This window comes from Myripristis murdjan, chromosome 10 (genome assembly GCF_902150065.1).
Source record: "Myripristis murdjan chromosome 10, fMyrMur1.1, whole genome shotgun sequence".
In the NCBI taxonomy this organism is placed as follows: domain Eukaryota; kingdom Metazoa; phylum Chordata; class Actinopteri; order Holocentriformes; family Holocentridae; genus Myripristis; species Myripristis murdjan.
In genome coordinates this window covers 31,159,586-31,178,174 of record NC_043989.1, presented here as the reverse complement: position 1 = coordinate 31,178,174, position 18,589 = coordinate 31,159,586, and positions in this window count along the sequence as shown.

Genomic DNA, 18,589 nt, shown 5'->3' with positions numbered 1-18,589 from the left:
TGCATTCTGGTCTACTGAGGCCACTGTCAGTACAGAAACCAGAAGGTCCTACGTCTGCCTTTTCTATGATGAATTTCTCCCTGAGAAATTCCCTTTCTACCTGTAAGTTTGAGGAACTGACACCAAACTCTGATAAAAAGCCCCCACACCCCCCACACCCCCCACACCCCCAGCTGTTGTGTAGGACAGTAGTGGTGCTCTCTTCCTCTCATTGTTTCTGAGTGCTGGATACTGGCTGGATGCTCCAAATGCTGTTAGCCTCCTGCTATTGAGCTGGACTTCCCCCCAGCTAACTGTCCCTCTAAAACACTCCCAAATCCCCCACCACAGTTTCCATAATACATCTCTTTAAAGATAGCTGATACCTTTTATGGCGCGTTCAGACCAAATGCAAAGCAAATCTTTGCCTTGAGGACTCATACAAATACACGTTTTTCATTCTAGTTGAAAATTTTCAGATCACGCAAATATGTAAATGACACAAGTTTTGTGAAATTCACGTGTTTGCTTCATTCATGACAGCATCATTTGCATCCCCCAGCTCAAATTCACATCTGTTTCACATCTCAATTGTCACATCACAATTCACATCTTTGCACTGACTTTGCGTGTGAAAAACTTGTTTTGCGTTTGGTCACACACAGCACACAGATCTGCTCTCCACCTCCACTGCCTCAATGTGACATCACGTCATTAACATTGGACTAATTATCATTGGGATGCCGTTGCACCATATGGAATTGTTTAACCTGCTGCTTGGACACAGGGCCAGACCCACACATCCATTGACTATTAAAGATGGAATGATGCATCAGGATGGTGAACGCTTCATGCTGCACCCATATTGGCAGTATTTACAAGAGTGCTTATGCTTTGGAAGCCACCCAAGCATCTTTGGAAGTGGTCCATTTTTAAAGCAAAGATGTTCAATTGCAAAGTATTCTGAAAAAAAGATAACAGAGGGGGCTGATACTATACCATCATAGAACCCATGTGGGTGCAGCACGGTAATTATGCAAGGGCAAAACTCCAGTAGCAATCCAACATCCCTGTTGGGTAAGAACAGACACACCAAATTTGAGATAGAGACATTGGATGGAGTTCAAGGCCAATGAAAACATTCTTTTCTATGAGTGTACACTGGAGTTTCCAAGCCAACCACACACAGAGAGAGTACTGTGCTCATAACACATCACAATGCTCAGATTTTCAAAAAGAGGACGTGGCACACCAGAGGGAACCTGATGCAACACCTCTAGATTCTTGCAAAGACTGAAGACGTGATTGATGCATAAAATGCCACAGTGTAATTATCTGTCACACTTCCAAAACTTCCCTCTCTCTCTTACACACACACACGCTAACAGAGAAGCTGCAATGATAAGAGTGAGGAATGGTTCTGCAAACACTTTCCTCCCTGCAAGTTGTTCACTCATATTATACCTTGAGTTTTCCTTTGATATATTTCTGACTGATCTCTTATCACAGATTTTTGCAGCAGCAACCTTTCACAGAGTCAGCTGGTCTGTCTTATCTCACAGCAGCATGTTTCGGTACTACAGATGCATAAATGAGTGAAATCAAAGACTACGCCATTCATTCCAAACTGGAATATGCCCCCTCCCCTCCTTCCCCATTTGGAACTGTGTCCTGTGGTGAGCTGGGTTTAAGGTACGATGTCTCAGGCATCACCCATGAAAGTTTGCACCTGTACCTTTCTGTCTAACATTGTTTCATTGTCCTTCATGTCTTCCTTTCATGTCTTAATTACATGTCTGTAGCTTTAACTGTAGAGATACATCACTGTGGGAAACATAATCTTGTCCTGAATTTGCTCCCTACCACCTCCACAGCCCTACCCGGCAATCATTTTGAAGCTGAAGAGATGCTGATTACATGGCTGCTACCTGCATTGTTTAGTGAAATCAGGACCTGAATGTCTTTCTGATTTCATCTCAAAAGAGTTTCCGAAGCTGTTCAGTGGACTTTTTTTTTTTACTGCGCCATGACAACATATTCTGCAAATGATGTGCTCGTTTAGGTTGGTATTGAACTTAGCCACCTAATGCGAGAACGTCCTTCACCCGTCCAAATCACAGTCTGGGCAGGAATCTGTTGTGGTTATTCTTCCTCTCTGTTTAATACAGTTCAACTTCTGGTTTGAAAAATTCACTATAATTAAATTTTATCATTACTATCATTACTGTTGACTTAGTGTCAGTGGAGTGTCAATTCAGCAGCAGCAGGTGAAATTATTTTCAAAGCATTCGATGAAAGCTTGGCACTGCGTAAGTCACCACTTGGCAGTAGCTATAACCACAGCATAACATCAGTGTTTGTGTGTGTGAGTGTGTGTGTGTGTGTGTGTGTGTGTCTCGCAGCCCATCGTCAGAGTATAACCGCTGCTGGTGACAAACAATAGAAAGGGAAGGAAAGAGGCAAAAAAAGACGAGATAAAGAAGGTTTTCTGTCTTTTGTTCTCTCTGTGTGGGATGAAAAATCTCTTTGCAGATTTGATACGCTCCCCCTTCCAGCAAAATACTCTTGTCAGGACAAGTGTTTAAAGGCAGAAGAGAGAGCGAGAGCAACAAAAAATAGAGAAAGAGAGTGAAAGAGAGTGAGGAAGAGAGAGAGAGGCAGAGAGACATAGAGACTTCTATTCTTTTTCGGACGGAACCCACCCCCACCTCCAAGCTGAATAAGAGCGCAAACCGAGCCAAGGACAAACAGTCACCTCTCACAGAGCCTTTCAACTATTTCAATAGGTGCCCCCCACCCTACCCCCAGCTGCTCCAGTGATTCCAGGCTGACATTTCTGCATGAGGGCCCCGCCACATCACACTTTACAGCATTTCCCAAGATTGACTGTACATGTGGATCGGCCTGCTAGTGCTGACATGCTGGAGGGCTTTGCCCAGTGGACGAAGAACAAGACAGTGTTGTTGGTTAGAACAAACTCTAAAAGATGTCTTGGAGTCATCTTTGATTGTGATCTTATTTTTAAGCAGCACATCAACAGTATCTGTTAGGCAGCACAAGCATGCTAGCCTACACCACTGATGACCCAGTGCAGTTAAGATGTGGAAGAGGTTTACTGTAAAGGTTAAATTCCTGATGCAATGACCTCACATGACTTCTACTTCCTGTAAAACAGAATATCTTAAATAGTGGCATATCCTGTCTCCCCTGATTCTCTCCTGAATAGATCTTTGCTTGTGATGTATAAAAATCTCATACGTACGTCGCTTTGGATAAAAGCCACTGCCCTATTTGTGCTTTTAGTCAATTTAGGAAGGTGACCTTAGAGTCTGTGTTTGGATGTTAAGAAATGAATCTCTTGCCATAACTAAGTTATGCAACCTTTCCTCTTTATCATAATTTGGAACCACATCCATTTAAAAATGACATTGTACTTGATTGCAAACATGGATTTAGACTCTTAGATCACCTTTTCCACCTTTGTGTTTTTTTGGCTATTAATGAGCTCATTATGTTAATTACTCAAAATGCTCTACATGTAACTTTTAGCATCTGAGTTGAATTTCATCCACTAAACCTATTTAGAAACCTATTTAGAACTATATTATCACTGTAGGAATGGTAATCTATTTATGACCACGTTGAAAGTTAGGGGTAGGAGCAACCGTTCAGAAAGCAGAGCCACATGCAGTGCCAGCTAAGGGTAAAATAAATTTGACTGTTTAACATCTTATACAAAGATAACTTGATGGAAAATATTAGGATGTGCATAACTCATCGTTTAAAGACATATATGACGGAGGTGCATGGTCTGTGCAGAGGTGCTCTGAAGGCAAACTGCAGAGGCTGTGGTGCCCATCTCTGTTTCATGATCAAAAGAAATTGATTTAAGAGGTTCCACATATAACACAGAACCCAAATCCTACAAAAATAGGATGAAATAATAACCCACCAGCCCACCCAAAAAAACATTTAGCAGAGGGTATGATGCGTCAGTAAATCCATGCCTTCCTCCTTCCATGCTCATAGTGGCAGTCATTTGATTTCCGTTGGTTTGACTCATGTTTGCCTGAGTTAATGTTTAACACTGAAGCACGTCTGTCATTTCATGTGATAGATGAATCTGCTTTAACCACCAACAACTTTGAATGGCATCAGTCTGGAGTGTACGTTGTATGACTAATTGAAACAGTTACAGAGTCACTATGATTTCACAGTATGGCGCAATAGTGTGTTTTACTCAACCAGCCAGCCATCCAGTAAAGGTGCAGAGCAGTGTGTGGTTATGGTATATTTTGTGCCAAGTTTAGATGCATTACTCCCTCAGGCTGGTATGGCAACAGCCAAGACCGTTAAAATGCACAATGAGTTTGATTCAGCTGACAGAGAACAAATCCTCCTGCCTATAGGACCACAGAGGTCATTAGTTCCAATCGCCAAGTTTTTCAGTAGGTGCCTCCTTACCCCCCCAACCTCCCCCACCCAAGCCCCAACCTCTCCTGTGAATCCATGCAGACATTCCTGCATGAAGGCCATGGCAAATCACACTTCACAGCATTCCCCCAGATTGACTGCATGACTGGGCTGGCCTGCTAGTGCTGACATGCTGGAGGAAGAAGGAGTCATGGATGGAGCCATTTTTGACAGTGATCTGTAAAACAGCACATTACCACCTTCATAACTTTTCTATTGTTCATGAGATGCTCGATGTTTCTGACTGTGAGAAACTTTTACACACCTTTGTGTCATCAAGGCGAGATTACTATAATTCTCAGCAAGTCCTTCAACCCATATGACATTATACACTACTCACAAAAAGTTAGGGATATTCGGCTTTTGGGTGAAATTTCAGGATGAACCTAAAATGCATTATAACCTTTACAGGTGAACTTAATGTGACCTTCTGTAAACTTTTGAATGCACATGTCCAACTGTTCAATGTTTCAGTACTTTTTGCACAAGTTGCTGTTCTCTAACAAGGAGCTTAACGGCAAAATTCACATCAGGTGTTTGATGCTCCAGCTCATCGAGGTCGTATCATTAGGGAATGGCTGCTGGAGACTGGGGTACCTCAAATGGAGTGGCCTGCACTTTCTCAGACCTGAATCCCATAGAAAACCTATGGGATCAGCTGAGTCGCCGTGTAGAGGCTCGGAGCTCTGTACCCCAGAACCTCAATGTCCTGAGGGCCGCCCTTCAAGAAGAGTGGGATGCCATGCCTCAGCAGACAATAAGTCGACTTGTGAACAGCATGAGACGTCGCTGTCAAGCTGTAATTGATGCTCAAGGGCACATGACAAGTTATTGACACTGACATTTTTTGTTGTGGTATATCCACCACTGTTGTTGGCTTTTGTTTCAAGAAATTGTTTGAGATGAGGAAATCACCAGTGTATGCTTCTACTTAAATGCCCTACTTTCATGATATAATATCACTGTAGCGTGAACTTTTTACATTTTCCATAAATTTCACCCAAAAGCCAAATATCCCTAACTTTTTGTGAGTAGTGCAGGTCACTCATTCCTCCCCTGTGATATGACCCACAGGAGCATCTCTAATACAACCCCAACCACTTACACCAGTCCAGTGGTTGTGACTGGTGCCAGGAGTCAAACATATAACCATTTGGCTTGCAGACTCACATTCAACATCAAAACCCAGTGGATAAGTTGCTACAAAGGCATCCAGGTCAAGCATCTCATTGGCAACATTTACATTCACATCAGAAATGTGATTATAATGCTATTAAGGCAATAATGCAATCAAAGCACAGTCCATGTAAACACCTCACTCTCATTATATTAATGAGATTATGCTGTTAGTTGAAGTAAGCATAATCGACTGCTGGAAACCACTGAAGGCTGCAGAGCTAGCAAGAAACAGCAGCGGCTCTAACCCATACCCCCTCACCCTCAGCATTGTTCCTGTAAATTAAGAAGGACGGCTGTTGTGTGGATTAAGAGGTGCTTTTGTTGGGATTAGACAGTCAAGGTTGCGGTGAGGATGATAATGTTGATAGAAGCAATGATGCAATATCACCCCTTTTGAGTCCCTATATACACCTTTATTCAAGAAAAAAAAAAAGAAGACATCTCTTTCATTTGATCTTGTCCAGAATGGCACCTACCTGCATTATCCACCTTAATTCCCTTCCACTGCTGCTCAGTAACAATTTAAGCAACCTCTTCTTCAATAAAAACTGATTAAAAATAGCTGCTGGATATAGCAAATGTGTTTTTTGAAGTGATTTCACCAGACCGAATGAATCTTGGGTGAATTTTTGGGTGGCTGCCGCAGAAAAGCATAGGTAGAAAGCAAAGAAAAGAGCCAGCAGAGCGAATGGACGGTCAGTGATTTGATGAGGTCACAAATCACTGCAAAGCATCAAAGCAGGAGAGAATAAAAGTGAACAAAAAGACCAAACCCTCTGCTAAGACAACCAGGGAGGGGTCACAGAGAAGACAATCAACACAAACCTCAACTGCATCTCAGACCTGAATGTGCGTGTGTGTGTGTGTGTGTGTGTGTGTAGCTCAACAGTTGTTATGATAGCAGGCATTTAGATGGTATGTGCGATAACGCAGTGGCAGTGATAACAATGTCAGAACTGGTTAAACAGAGCCACAGCACACACTCACACACACACACACACACACACACACACACTTCCTATAGCTCTTTGTAGCCATTTTCTCCACCACAGTGAATCATGATGCCTTTGTTATACCACTTTTTGCAAAGGTACTGACATTTTGGTGGTATTTTCTATTCTTCACCTATAAATCACACATGAAAATGAAATGTTATTGTCAAAATTTCAGTTTGATTTGCAATCATATGGCATCTGTAAGACACTTTGTTCAGGAACATTTGCCTCCCTCTGTTGCATACTACTTGAAATCATCCAAAAAAATCACCCAAAATCATCCTAAAATCCAAATGTGAATGAAAACAAGAAAAAAATAACTCATAGTGCAACTGACTGTAACAGCAATAGCTGTTGTATTTGTTGTGCTTGTTTTCTTGCGTGCCTCAGCTGCTTGATAAATTAATGAGACAATGCCTCAAGTGCTAAACTTAATTAGCAAAAGAGAAAATAATGAGCTAAACCGTGGACAACAACCAATTAAACATACAATCACAACATTACTGATTAAATTTTTCCAATGTAAGCTATTCCCCACACAGCCCGTAATCTGGTTTCTCCTCTCAGGGCAGGAAACTCATGGTTTTGTACATGATGGGTTCGACTGATATGGCTTTCTGTATAAAGCAGCCAGTGGCCAGTATTTTTTGCTGATTCTACAGTGGGAGTAACATCTCAAAAATCCCAACATCACCTCAAATTATTTCTGTGGTCAATGACAAAAAAAAACAAAACAAAACATCACTTTGTTGCATTATGACTCTATGACACAGATAATAGTTTTGCTCAAATTACTGTGTGACTGTATTTTTCCAGAAAGATCCAGTAACTTCTTTCCTTCTTGTATTACACTGTACCAGAGGAGCAGTAGCCACCACAGAGACACAAGCAGATTGTTTACGATTGCAATGGTTTATTTTCTTCATTGAACACACATACCATGCATGCCAGCTAAAGAACTTAGACTGCCTATGAATATAGTTCTACCATTGATAATGTTTTTGTTGTTGTTGTTGTTGTTGTTGTTGTTTTATTCCATTTCTTGGCATAAAAAATATTTTTAGAATGTTAGCTTTCCTGAGTTTTGATGTTCTTTAAGCTGTCTTTTATGGGCTTATACTGGTTTATTAGTTATATTTCATTTTTATATATATAACCTGATGAGTTTATGACTTGTTTTATTTATGACATGTTTTATTTCTTATGTTTTATTTTATTTTATGCTGCCTTTTTGAAGCACTTTGATTTTGAAAACTAAAAATTCTATAAATAAAAATTCTTCTTCTTCTTCTTCTTCTTCTTCTTATTATTATTATTATTATCATTGCATAAATGCAACATGTGCTCAGGACAAAAGACTTGACCTTAAGTGTGTGAGCCTTCATCATATCAGAGGTGCATGACACTGTTGATATGCAACACACAGAAAAGACCAATACTGGGACCATAGATCGGTCTATTCCACTTCCACACTCCCCCTGACAGACCCTCCGTGAACACAGCACAGGCTGCTACAGTAGGCCATGTATTTTTAATGCAATAATCAGCATGGATTCATAATCTAATAACCCGCTGGTTCAGCAAAGTGGGGGAGGGAGAAAGAAAGAAAAAGAGAGAAAATGCGAGAAGGTTGTTGAGTTTGCAACTTGTTGGCTGCCAGCTTCGGGCTCCTTTTGATTAGTTGCTGTTTTGTATTATTCGCTATTAATTCGGCGTTCTGTGCCGGTCTGTGGTTAGTCCTGAGGTGAGGCCTGCTGGCATCACCAGCGTTTCACCTATTTGTGGAGCGGGTCTATGAAATATAGATCACTACTGTGGGCTTCACAGAGACGCCTGGCTTGTGGGGCTACATGGGCGAGCAGGGAAGAAAGACAATGGCTGAGATCTGCAGTGAAGTACACAGCCAACACTGTCTCACACAGTCAAGAGAAACAACAAACTCTGAGATTATGAGTTCTGCACATAAGTAATGAGCAGATTATGAAATGATAATGTGGCTTTTTTTTTTCTTTTCACACAAAATATAATATTGTGACCTCCAAAATCATCTTAACCCCCTCTTGTGTTGCTACAGTTGTATAGTGCTCTGCAGAAGAAACAGAAATCTTACTTTTATTAAATTCTTACTCTTGGGTATAACACTAATTGCCGCTACATTGGCTGCTTCAATTTTTAATTTAATTCTATTCATTTTAATGGCTTTCCTTTAGGAAATAATGAACCTTTCTTTTTCATTTTTTTTGTAAATTTTCCCATTAAAGAGCACTGTACGGCACACTGGCACACACATTTCAAACATAAACATGAATAAGAACAGAGTCATGGGTCAGTGTGGTTTAAGTACGTGTCATCATTCATTATTTTAACATGGCTATCCCGTGTGTGCATGTTTGTGTGTGTGTGTGTGTGTGTTTGTTTGTGTGTGTGTGTGTGTGTGTGTGTGTGTGTGTGTGTGTGTGTGTGTGTGTGCAGTTTGCTGATTATTAAGGAAACTGATGCCCAGGTCTGTCTATCTGGCTCTCTGTCTGGCCAGTAGGCTCACAAGCCCGACTCAGAAAACCAACAGCAGACTGGGCCCATTATGCCGCTGCACGCCCCCAGACTGGGATGCATTACAAGGAGATTATGAACCCATTAGAGGCATAAAAAAAACTTTCCTCACAATGTAGTGATCAGACCGTCATCTAAAAATTATATTCAGTCTTAACAACCACAACATCAGTGAGATTAACTGTATAGCTAAAGGACAATACCAGTGATTTTGCGTATTTAGTATAATATCTACAAAACATATATACATCACGTTTCTGCTAATCTTATCCCAAAGCAAGCTGCTGTAATTTTAATTTTTCCTAACTTATATCCAACCATTGGTTTCCATTCATTCCACTACGATATGAAAATGAACTTTCAGAGACTTCAAACTTTCCTCACTCCGGTATTTCGTCACTGTAATAAAGTGTTCCACATTAGTTTTATTAAAAGCAGCAGCACTGCTGTGTTTTGATGACGTGAAATTGACTTGAAACAGTCTTGAAACAGGGAAAATAGTCCCTGGGAAAATGCTGGCCTGACACAGAGAATTTATGGTTTATGAAAGCTGAAGACTTTCTTAGTTGCAGAAGTGTTTCAACTAAAAATTCACACTTGAAATCTTTAGTACACCTGTATGTATGATTTGCAAAATGGTTTGTTGCAATGTAAAATGTGGGGCTAAACATTCATAATCACTGTAATGGTCCTTCATACCATAAAGTACTACCTATGAAGGTATTTCTGTACAGTATAGGATCACCAAATTGTTTCCTTTGTCTCTAATCGGACATGGCTGGCTCCACCATGGAGATCAACTAAGTGACTGTGGGCATATACATATATAAAACCACTTGGAAGCAAAATAGCCTACCTTAAAAATATTGTTGTGGTGCATGTTAATTCAGTGATAAATAATGGTAAAAATTTAAAAAAAAAAAAAAAACTTCTTCACACATGCATTGAGGCTACACTGCCTTAGCCATTCATGTAGTTAACTCAGTGCAGAGAAAATCTTGAAGCTTTCTATTGAACTTGGAATTAGGACAAATTCAACTTCTTACCTGGAAAAGTGCAAAGGAACACCAGTTATGGTGAAACCCTAAGTTGGAAGTTACGGAGAAGATGTTTAGCTCTTAGTTTGTGAAAACATTCATACCAATGCCCATACCCATATATAACTTGTCAACAAAATGGCTGACAACAAAGTCAGCCATGAAGAAACTCTCTCTGACTGGATTTGAAACCACATCCAACTTCAACCTAGTCTTCTCTGCAGTCTTTGTTTTACAATGGTAAAGATGGTTAAGTTTTCTGTCTTTTCTGCCAGTGGACAGTTTTTCCATCTTCATGCAGGCGTCCAGGTTGGTTGGTTTGGCCATGTGAGAAGGACATCAGAACATCCGACAGTCAAGTCAAAGCTCCATGTGTATACGCGTTTTCGTTCAATCAGGGTGGAAGGCAGTCCTAATAAATTTTTCTTGTTTGCTGTGAAACAACAGCATAGCTGAGGATGGCAGCGTGCTAAATGCAGCCTGGCCTGGCCTGGTCGTGCTGTGGCCTCCCACCGGCCTCTGTTGTTGATGGGGCATCAGCAGTGCTGGAAACACTTCCAACGCTCCCTGCAACTGGACTCACAGTGCGATGACAGCGGCTCTCCTGAGCTTTGCCCCACTGCCCCAGTCTGCAGTCCCCTGCCACCGGCCTTCCTCCCCCCACTGCCTGAGGACGATGACCTGATGCTGCTAGAGGACAGCAAACATGACAACCTCTTGTCTGTGTACACCTAAATAGCACCCTTTGTCTATACCTCTGTCTCCATTCACTGCAAGGCAAGGACCAGGCTCAGACACCATGTGTAAGAAGCACCCATCCTAAGAATTGTATAATTAGGTAATTTAATTTGTTATTTTACTGTATATTTTGCTTTTTTTTTTTTTTTCGAAATTAATTGATGTTTGTCAACTTGGTCTGATTTGTTCATTTAATTTGATAATTTGCCCATCTAGTCAGTGCCTATTGCACGCCCGACTAGCAAGGAAGGGCCCCTTCTCTCTGTGGATTTCTTCCCTTTTTTTCCCAATTATCTTTGGGTTTTTTGAGTTTTTTCTTACCCACTGCAAAGGTTCCAGTCACGGGGTGTCATCCTGTTTTTTGAGCCTGTAAAGCCCTTTGAGACTTTAAACAGTGATTTGGTGCTGTAAAACTTTTGAATGCTCACTAGGCAGATTGGGACTGATTTGTTCCCTGCTTGGGAGCAGAAGTGGATTAATTTACCACAAGGGAAACTGCTCACTGTTTACTGTATTCCCTCTGATGCCTCCAGACAATCTAACCATGGTGGTCAATGCTTTCAGACACATTATTCTGAACCCCACTAGAGTTCTGGGCGAGATATGCCCACATGCTCAAGGTTAGGGTTCTGGTCCCCTGACAGTCATTCTGGTGGCCCAAGATCACATAATGACTTTAGAGAAAACCACAATCCAATGTGCCTGTATGCCTAAATGTTAGTAGACTATGTGTTGCTTCAAAATTAGACTAAATTTTTGCGACGAAAAAAACTGGCATGGCCATTTTCAGAGGGTTCTTTGACCTCTGAGCTCCAGATCTCTAAATGAAAACAGGTTCTATGGGCACCTACATTGTCCCCTTTGCAGACATGCCCCCTTTATGCTAATCCCATGCTGTTTGGGGCAAAAACAAGGCAGTTTTTACATGCAGTACAAAAGTGTTACTGTCACATATGTGCTGTGAAGAACAATGAAGAGGAACTTTAACTGATGGTCTGTACAGACAGATCTTAATAATCACCAAGTGATCTGAGCCGCCGTTTGCCAAGAGATGATAACCGTGTATATGGCCGCCAGAGTTTGTGTTATTGGACATCACCTGGCAGCCCTTCATTGCAGTTGTGTGCACAGACATCATAAGAACAGGTGCTGCCAAGCTATAAAAAGCAAACCTGGGGCTTCAATTAAATTCAGTTAAATCTAATGATTTATGTGGCTTGACACAATATGCTTTTTCACTCAAGCATTTATACTTTACACCTTCAGCTGTGCTTTTATGGACTTTTTTTTTTTTTTTTTTTTTTTTTTTAAAGAATGCAGTTGCTGCTCCAATAGTGGTTTATGAATGAATCATTAATGCTATACTTATATTCTGGCTGTGACTACTGACAGCCCAGATGATAACAACAGTCATGTACCTTCCTATTGCCCATGAACTTGAAAATGTTAACGACCTCATCTCTACCCACTGGAATGTTCCACTCTGTTGAAAAATGCAACAAGTCAGACATCCGTTCTTCACTGCAGAGATTTTGAACTTATCAGCTTGTTAGAACTTATGGACTGTTTCAATGTGACTGTTGATATGGGGATTGCGGCATTGATTTTAAGGAGATAGTAGATGGAAAAACAGTATACTCCTCATTTTCCTTGTGACAGTTTAGCCTCACTGTTGGATGAGAGAGCAGAATGCATGAAAGACTTTCAACTCTGTAAATAACTTGTCCTCGTCAAGTCCATAAAACTTGCAAGCTGTGCTCACGGCTGGAATAACAGCTCCAGCATCTGCTCCCCATGACCAATTGGAAGGCGCTGTCTGAAGCCAGTGAAGATGGTGCCAGCTGTGCTTTTTTTACTTTCCTTTGAATCGCCTGGTCATCTCTTGGGTAGCTCTGTCTAAAAAAGTAAATTCTTTCCTGAATTCTTCCCAACTCTTAAGATTGGAGTCAGTGGCACAATATGATAATGATGGGCCACAGTGAGAATGTTTTTGTTGAGTTCTTCCACCAACACTTTCTCCATCAGATACAGATTCCTTGATAGCGCACACTCATCACACTCTTATCAGTCCTTCATGTACTTGACATCAAGTTGATGAATGATTGGGACTTCTATATCAGTCCCTGGTGTCTCCCTAATGTATCCGTCTCTTTTAATGTGGATCAGAATGGTCTGAATAACCAGATCCAATTTTTCCTTTTCAAAACACCATCAGATAATTCTGATTAGCCCACAAAGACCACATGATCCGGATTTCCAAATCTGGAATAGGAATGCTTTAAATAGCTGTCTATGTGGCCATCTACTGGACAGTTAATTTGGTAAAAGACAGACAGAGAAATCATCTGCCATTTATCTGTCTACAAACTTATGAAGTGCTATTAATCTTTGGTGACACAATAGCAATATGTGCTTTTCCTTTTCTTTTTCTTTTTTTAACAATTTGAGAAATGCTGTTTTACTAAAGCACGTTTCCCTGCCCTTCCACTTCCTCTGTGGCTGCTGTGTGGAGGTGGCAGGGCAGGGCCTGTGGTAATGTCTTTATTATCTCAAAGCAACATGTAAACATTAAGAATAATAAAATCAACTATTCTTTTTAGTTCAACTATATTATGAAAATCATGTTGGGGACAGAGAGGACAAGGTCCAGAAGTGAGGGTGACATGTACCCCCCATCCCCAACTATAATTATACCAAACGGATTTGCTAAGCATTGCACGGCTTCACGGAAATGCTCAACAGGATGTGTAAGGAAAAAGTTACAACACAAAGGGACTGAAGGACTAAAGGCTAGATCTCTCCACAAAAAGCCAAGTGCTGTAGCTTTGTGCACACTATTGCTCTGTTGTGTTATTATGAGTGTTATTACACCACACACTAATTATAATCACAATGCGCTCACAATGTGCTTTTAATGCAGCTAAGATGCCTTATGAGCACCACTTCAAGTAAAGTGTCACGGAGGAAGCACACAGAGTAAATGAAAAAGACAGCTGGTAGAAGAGACAGAAGGATAGAGGGAGAGAAAGAAGGAGTGATCGGCCATAGAGAAGAGTGAGACAGCGCTGGGAGTCCTCAGAGTAACAGAGGAGCACTGGGCTAATCCTGTGGAAGGCTGACTGACATGGCTTTCTTGATTCCACTTTAATTGAAGCCACCACTTTTATTTATTTAATATCTCTCACTGGCTGTCTCCTTGTTCTTTCTCTGTTATCCAAATGGGACCAGTGGGTCGGCACGTGGCTTAAACGCGGAGGATGGAGGGCCTGGCTATAACAAGTCAGGTACTGTTAAATAAAAAGGTGGATAAACTATGGCATCTAGCTGGTGATCATATGACAGCTAATTGTATTGCAAAAGTGTTGATGGATCATTTATCCCATTTAAAATACCCTCCCTGAGTAATAACAACAACAACAGCAATAATAATGATGATGATAAAAAAAATCAGTGTGATCTATATTGTGATTTTATGAAGCTTTATGTCAACCATGTTCTGGGTTGGTGAACCAGTTTAGGTGGGTTTATCCTCTTCATCCCTGCATACAAGGCCTGGCCAGTATAAAATTTTCTGGAAAGAGATGTAAAATTAGAGTAAATCAGAAAAGAATGCTGTGATATGTATTTGCCAGTGAGAAAATATAACCAAAGTGAATGGGAGAAATGAAACTTTTGCAAACTAGGTTTTTCTGTCACTGGAGTTTCATGCTTTCATAAGTGTCTTGAATTCCCACACCAGTTTGAGAAGTCTTTGCTTAGATTTTGGCGTAACAACATTCAAATAAATAAATGAGAAACTAATTTTGCAGCACAAGAAAATGTGCAAAAACTTCATATTTCTTGCAGCCACAGCATATATGGCTTCATCCCGTCTCCTCTTCCTCCGCCTCCTTCTTTTTCTATTCAGCCTTCACTCTGTTTGTTCCCTGTCTGTCCTCCTACACTCTTTCTTTCTGATGCAATGACCCATCTAGGATTGATAATCCATGCAAGAATTAATAATCAGAGGACAGACAGAGAAGGAGAGGCAGAGAGTGTAGATATTTAAGTGACAGAACAAAGCGAGTCTCCACGGACAGAGAAAGAGAGAGAGAGAGAGAGAGAGAGAGAGAGAGAGAGAGGGCAGATATTAAAGTGAAAGAGCAGAAAGATGGAGAGAGCAGATAATAAAGTGATATATACCAATGTGGCTCTCCAGATACACACCGTTACTCAGTCTGAGGATGAAGGGGATTAGATGAGACCTGACCTGAGAACAGCTTTTACGACTCCTCCTTTATTGGAACCTGCTATCAAACCCATAACAGATAACAGACAGACTGAGCGACAGACAGGTCGACAAAAATGACAGGAGGTGGCAGCACAGAGGTTAGAGTGGCTCACAAGTAAAGGACAGTTGGTTCAAACAGTAGCGGTTTTAGGCACGGGCGAAGCGGGCAGCCGCCCGGGGCGACATTTTTTCATGTCACGTGGGGGGCGGCACGAGCGCAAAAAAAAAAAAATCAGCGCTGCAAAGCAATTTTCTATTACTGTATTCATCCGAATATAAGACGATATTTTCTCCATTGAAAATGCCCTGAAAAAACGGCCTCGTCTAATATTGGGGGTCTAAGACTTGCATATGTAAACCAGTAGGTAGGCTCGCCTGATGCCGCGATTACCGGTGAATGGCCGCATTGCGCCGTCAAATCAACCATGTTTTCTGTGTAATTGTCCGTTGTGCTGCTGCAGCCGTGTATGAACAAAAGTTGATTTATAATAAAAGGTATATACGGCAGTATGTGTGCGCCGCTCACCTGTCAGATCTGGCAGACCTGACCGGGTGGGCACGGCACCGGTTGGCATGAGGCCAGTGCCGCGGCCGGCCCGCCTGGTGGCGGCTGGTGGCTTTTTTATTCAAACAAGATTTTGTCCATATAAAAAGTATTTTTCCAAAAAAAAAAAAAAAGGTATTTGTACAGGTGCTGGCGCCCCTGCTGTGCACAGCATGGCCGGCTCTGGGAGGGGCGCCTCTAGCGGCGAAGGGCGCAAGGCAGTAATTTCGCCCAGGGTGGCAACATGGGCAGAACCGCCACTGGGTTCAAATCCCTGAACTGGCTGGTAAAAAATGTGAGTAACTGTCTCATGAAGTAACTCACTCACTAACTAGTGTCCAAGTGCCCATGAGCAAGGCACTGAACACCTCAGCATCTCCGCTGGAGTAGCACAGCGGCTGACTTGATGAAGATGTTACTGGAATTTTCCCTGGATAGGACAAAACAGCTGACAGGCTATATAGATAACCACATATTTCAGACAGTCCACAGCTAGCAGACCGTGCTTATTTGGAGGTTGCCTGGTATTATTTTAACATGCTGATGCATCAAGTCCAAAAATCTGTTGGGTTTTCATTAGGTCCTTGTTGAACTGCAGTATGTGCAGTTAGCTGCAGAGAGCAGGCGGTGTCTGTAGGAGTGTTTTCTTGTAATATTTTAATGTACTGATGTGCCTAAGAGACTGTAGGATTTTCATTAGGTCCTTGTTGAACTGCAATGTGTATTCATAGCAGTTGCATTGGAAGAGAGATTTTTCAGACACAAAGACAGACTGACGCTCGTAGGCAGTGGCTATGCGGAGGTTTTCTTGTAAAGTTTCCACATGTGCTGATGTGTGTAAGAGACTGTAGGATGTTCATTAGGTCCTTATTGAACTGCAATGACTGTTTTCACTGCAGTTACGTTGGAAGAGTGACTTTTCAGACAGACAGACACACTGCAGCTAGCAGGCGGTGGCTATGGAAAGGTGTTCTCATAGTGTTTTAACATGCTCATGTGTCCAAGGGACTGCAGTACTTTCATTAGGTCATTGAACTGTAATGTCTGTTTTCACAACAGTTTCATTGGAAATGTAATATTTGAGACAGAAAGTCTGCAGCTAGCAGACTATGGCTATGGGGAGGTTTTGTCATAGTATTTTAACGTGCTCATGTGTCTAAGGGACTAGCATTTTCATTAGGCCCTTGTTGAACTGCAGTGTCTGTTTTCACTGTAGTTGCATTGGAAGAGAGATTTTTCAGACACAAAAACAGACTGCAGCTAGCAGGTGGTGGCTATGCGGAGGTTTTCTGGCACAATTTTAACTTACTGATACATCTCATCTAAAATTCTGTAGGATTAGGTCCGGCAATATCTGTTGTCACTACAGTTGCATCGGAATTGTAACATTTTTCAGGCAGAGGTTTTCTTGTAGTATTTTACCATACTGATGTATTTAAGAGACTGTAGGATTTTCGTTAGGACGTTATTGATCTACAGATTGATGGATGATTGATTGTTCAGTTTCACACAGTTTCTGCTCTCAGCAGAAGCAGAGGACAATAATAAATGAATGCTACCACAGAATGCCACTAATTAAAGTTTTGCAAAGCCTTTCCAGTAATTAATGTCATTAGTGACACCTACGATTGCGGGTGTTTACCCTGCAATATCATGACGAAATACCTGCTGTGAAAAAGGTCTATTATAATTGCTAAGGTTCTTGTTGAAAAGGGGGTATGATTGAAATATGATTTTTTTAAAAACTTGTTGTCTTTAGGCTATGTTCACACAACATCTGAAGGTGACCCAATTCAGATTCTCTCTCAGATCTGAACCTTTTGCCTCAACTGTTCACATTCATCTCAGTATGTGACTTGTATCAGACATCATTGTGGACAGATCTGACCCATGTGGAAATTTGCAAACATGCTGCTCAAAAACATAAAATGTCATTTGCACAACAGTCCATCATCACAAGTGAAGACATAGTGGTGCAGACATTCATTTCTTGAATAGTTTGCTGTGGTAATAGTGGCATGGTGGAATGTCATCAGCTGTCTTTTTCTCCCTGCTGTTGTTGCTGCAATCCTCCATGTTTTGTTTTGACCACCACTGCAGTGCTGACAATGACTGTATAATGACACTCTAACAGTGATGTGAGCATCAGGTTGATCAGGTTAGAGGCAGAATTGGTTAATTTTAACTTCGCCAATGTAAATTCTTGGTTTGGAGCACATAATTCCAATTAATCAGAAAGAACTTGAATGCCCATAGCATGACCCTATTCATTTCTACAGTACAAGAAGTTATATGTCTAAAGCACTGAATGATAAGACTGTTTCTTTTGTATGACAGAAAATATCTCTGGAGAAGATGCATGTGTTTTCATTGTTCTGAGCTTGTGTCATATTAAATTACAGGATCAGAAATCAGATGTTGTTATGCCCAAAATAAAGCTGGGCTGGTTGGGTAAGTTAATGTAAGGACAATGCGGTGTAGTGATATCAGCTGATTACAGGTATTAAACGGTCATAAAACTACAGCTGGGCAATGTTGGGCTAAATGCTGCAATCTAGTCAGGGGTGCCACCAGGGATTTTGGACCCCATGAAAAGAAATCTTATTGGGCCCTTGTATAGCCGACCTTTTTATTTCAGGCCTTTCGAGGGCCCCCTCCCCCATTGTGGCCCTGGGTAATCAGTCCCACTTTTCCCCCACTACGACACCCCTGAATCTAGTTGACACATAACTCATTCACAAGGCAACTGCAGCATTCTTAATGAATGACTTGACGGAGTGGAAGGGGACTAATTAGCCAACTCGGCAGCAAATCTGCCCATTCG